A 4,495-nucleotide genomic window follows, 5' to 3' on the forward strand; every position below is an offset into this window, starting at 1 on the left:
CCCTCGTGTCAATATTTGTTATAGACTAATCGCCGGGGTTTTTTCACCTGGTTGGAGGATGGCGTGTGTGTCTGTGTGTGTGTGGTGGTGTTTTTTTGTTTGTTTGTTTTTTAAAGAGGAGGTGGAGGTCCTGGACTGATATTAAAGAAAGAAAAAGCACATTTTAGAACAAAAAATAAAAGTAGATTTAATGTATGTGACTGTGGAATGTGGGGTCGCACAGCTGGTGGATCTCGAGGGGCTGGAATTTAGGGTGGTTCAGGGAAAATGTGTTTCAGTACCATGGTTAAAAAATGGATTTCTCCTTTTCCCAAAATGTCCAGCAGCTGCCTACCATTGATCAAATGTTAAAAAAGTATTCTTGTTTCCCTTTTCATGATCCATGTGCCCATATAACATTATGCCCAACTGGAGGGTTTAATTCCCAAAGTATGTTTCATGAAACCCTTTGATAGATACTCTGTGGGAAAGGGTTCTGTTGTTAAATTTGGCACATCCTGCATCCCATATCCTCACTGGAAATTCATTGTTAAGGTCTCAGAGAGAAGGCCTGGGGGAGGAAGCCTGTTCCCACACTGATTTCACCACCAAATCCTTTTTGGTAATACGTAGTGGAACACATTTTGGGGAAATTTTTGGAAACATTTCATTTCTCAAAAACACTTTGCAGCCTTATAGGTTTCTCCACCTATTCTTTCTAGACCCAAAACAGTCACTCGCACTCTCAGCAGGTGGTCTTCCATCCTCTTTCCTGCCGGGAAGGAGGCTGGGAAGCATGGCTTGACTTGCAGGAAATGTGTGAGCACTTGTTGTCTGACTGCCCCAAGCCCTAAGGAGCTCTAGGTTCACCTTCTCCACGGTTCTGCTGCTTTCTTAAGAATAGTAATGACAGTAATAAGAACAACAGTCATAAAGTGCTTTATAGACTATCTTTGTGTACTTGAATCCCTTCCACCAGACAGTCTCCTTAGGTTGGTAAGGATAAGTAGTATTATAGTCATCCTCACTTTACATATGAGAAAATGGAAACGCAGAGATTCAAAGTACCCTGGTGGTCAGTGGTGCAGTGAAGACTCCTGGCTCTCTGACTTGTGCCCTGCCATCTTCTCTGTGTCACAGTCTAATTTAGATTCTGCTCCCCAGACTGACCATTGACACTCTACCTGCTTATTCCTCTGCGGGCTCATCTTGCTTTTAACTGACACCCAACACATCACAGCCTCTGCTTCCCAAACCCACGCAGCCACTTTATAAGGAAGCGGAGCATGGTGGTGGGGCTCCAGGAGTTGCGGGGACTGCTGGAATGCTCTTTGCTCTTTTGGACTCCGGTAGGAGGCCTGGCCTCTGAGCTCTGCAGTTTCCCATCTGGCGTGATGTGACAGCTGGGCTTGGGTCTGAAAAGTGCACCGGTGTTTTACGTATAAATACAATGTTCAGAAGAGGTGTCCTCAGCAACAGAGAAACATGTTAGGTCAGGAAGGAGACACTGCAGTATGAAACAATTAGCTTGGTGGTAGTGCCTGTCGGCTGGCTCTAGCCATCTTCTTTAACCCTAAGCTCTCTGCTTCCCGAAGTCCTCTTTGGTCTTCTTTACTGCCTGTCCAGGCACTATGGTTCCTTCTTGGGTAACATTATGGAGGTGGTCAAAGACCCCCAGTACAGGCCATTCTTGTGTTCCAAATTCAGGATGATCACCACTGACAGTAGAATTCCTACCCTCAGGCTGGTGTTTTTTGTTTTTTTGTTTTTTTTTGGTGGGGAGAGGAAGGTAATTGGGTTTATTTTTAGAGGAGGTAGTGGGGATTGAACTCAGAACCTCATGCATGCTAAACATGCACTCTGCCACTTGAGCTATACTCTCCTGCCAAAGATTACTTTTTTTTTTCCAGTTTTTTTTTCTACCCCCGAACTTTAGAGTGATAGGAAAAGGTGGTGACCAAAGAAGCTAAGATCATAAACAGTTTGTGGTACTGTACATACTTGCCATTTTCTCTATTTCTGATATGCTGGGTTGCCTGAAACCAAACCATATTTCAATTCTACTTAAAGTCGTTATACTAACAGCTTGAGACTGCAAAAAAATTTTTTTAATGTAGCAATTGGTTGAGTTTTACTGGACCTGATGGAATGTCATACTACTCATGGGTTTAAGTTTCAGATATAGCATATCTTGCTCAGTCTGTGATTGTACCTGTCTTCCTGGGGATCTGTATCCAGTCATGCATCTGACTACTTCATTAAGTCTTTTCTTGTAATTGTGCCTGAGATTTACAGATTGCGATACATTTTTTATTATAAATTTCATTTTACATCTCCTTTGCATTACCCTGAGGGCACTAAATGGATCTTTTAAACTTACGTCTGTTAGGTAGGTTATGTATAGCTTGACCTCAGGACAGTAAAAGTGGGTATAAAAGTTCATTATAAAAAGGGAATGTTGGGTCTATTAGGGATGAAAACTGTTGTCCTTTGGTTAAGGATGAAAGCTGCAATGAAGTGATGGGAAAAGCAAAGATAGGAGGCAGGCCAAATCTTCTTGGGGTCATTTATGCCTACCCTTACATTGCTTTTTCCTAGCAAACCCCTACTATGGATTTATCTAGTTACTTACCTTTCTAAACTTCTGAGTCATAGGAAATGGGGTGGAACCTTGAGGGTGAATCCATGGAGAATACATAGAAGTAATATAAAAAGGTCACAGTGGAACCCTAGCAAATTCCTTCAGCTGGGTTCTAAACAGCTGGATTTGCCCCTGACGAAATTTTAGAATACGTAGAGAAACACAAGGAAAATCTAAAGAGGTTTGGGCCTCATACAAGTCATACAACACCTCATACCGCCGCAGGAGAAATCACACAGCTGTGGGTGGTGCCACCCACTACATTTGTCTCTAAACTGGGTCCTCAGAGCTGCTGGGCTACCCCATCATATGCCCCTAGTCATCTCACACTCATTCCCTACAGCTGTTAAGTTTCACTGTTCCTTTAAAACCATTACTCTCTGACACCCCTCGCTCAGCAGGTGGCAGTATTCCTACTGCAACATGAACACAGAGAACTCTAGGTGGGAAACCCACAGTTTCTCATCTTCCACCCACAGAATCCTCATCCACCCTTTACACTTTTGCTCTTATCACAGTGGAAAAGGCAATGCTCCTTCTAGCGGAGTGTGATTCATTCCCCTGTGTGAGGTTGAGCTGCCTCCCCTCTTCTCCCAGGAGTTCTCACTTGTGTCTTTGGCCTCTCCTCTAACGTCTGTGCATGATGAAGAATTTTACACAGCAAGAAGCCCCTCCCTGGAAGCTGATGATCCTTTCCGGGCACCACTTTTGGTTTTTTTCTTTAACAAACAAACTTCTTGAGAGTTGTCTCCCCTTTCTGTCTCTACTTCCTCCCTCATCCACACCTGAATCTTTTGCCACGTGGCTCCTACTGCCAGCCATCCACCAGTGGTTTTCTTTTCAAGGAGACCATAGATCATTAACTTGCTAACCTCTTCAGGCTTTGTCTGGCTTGATCTTTATGTTACAATTGGCACTGCTGAGCCCACTTCTTTAAATGTTCTCTCTTAGTTTTCATGGTCTCATCTCTAGATTTTCCTTGTGTTTCTCTGCCTATTCTAAACTTGCTTCAGGCGCGTCTCTTCCTTTAGAGTCTCATGGAGATGTTTGCTGGAGTTTCGTTTCATTCACATTCACCCCATGGTGTTCTACTTCCATTTATAGCACCCAGATCTCTGTCTCTGGCTCATTCTGCCAACGTGTATAGTCGGTCAGCAGCCAGCTGGGCGTTTCTACTTGCCATCTCTCAGGTCTACTCATAGAGTCAGCAAATGGTGCCCACTATTCACCACGTGTATTATTTTATAGGGCTGCCATAACAAAATACCACAGATGAGGCATCTTAGACCACAGAAATTTATTCCCCCTCAGTTACGGAGGCTGGAAATCCAAGATCAAGGTGTTGGCCAGTTTGGTGTCGCCTGAGGCTTCTCTCCTTGACTTACAGGTGCCACCTTCTCACTGTGTCCTCACATGGCCTTTCCTCTAAGCATGTGCATCCCTGGTGTCTCTTACTCTTCTTATGAGGACCTCAGTCATAATGGATTAGGGCTCCACCTTTATGACTTTATTTAATCTTAGTTACTTCTTAAAGGGCTGACCCCAAATACCATCACATTGGGGTCAGAGTTTCAACATAAGAATTTTGGGAAAACGTAATTTAGTCTATTAAACAGTTACCTGAGTCAGAACTTGGGGTTCATCCTTAACTCCTCCCTACCCCATATCTGATTCACCACATCTTGATTATTAATATTTTTTGAACCCATCCTTTTCACATTTTTTTTGCCACTTCAATTCTTTGAACATTGATTCATTCAGTACACTCTTCGGTTACCTATTATACAGTAGCAAGGTAGCCAAAGGAGTTTTAAAAATATAAGATTAAGGAAAATATATGGAGGAAATGATAAAGATAAGTGCAGAAACAAATTA

The sequence above is a fragment of the Camelus dromedarius genome, chromosome 4 (assembly GCF_036321535.1).
Source record: "Camelus dromedarius isolate mCamDro1 chromosome 4, mCamDro1.pat, whole genome shotgun sequence".
Taxonomy (NCBI): Eukaryota; Metazoa; Chordata; class Mammalia; order Artiodactyla; family Camelidae; genus Camelus; species Camelus dromedarius.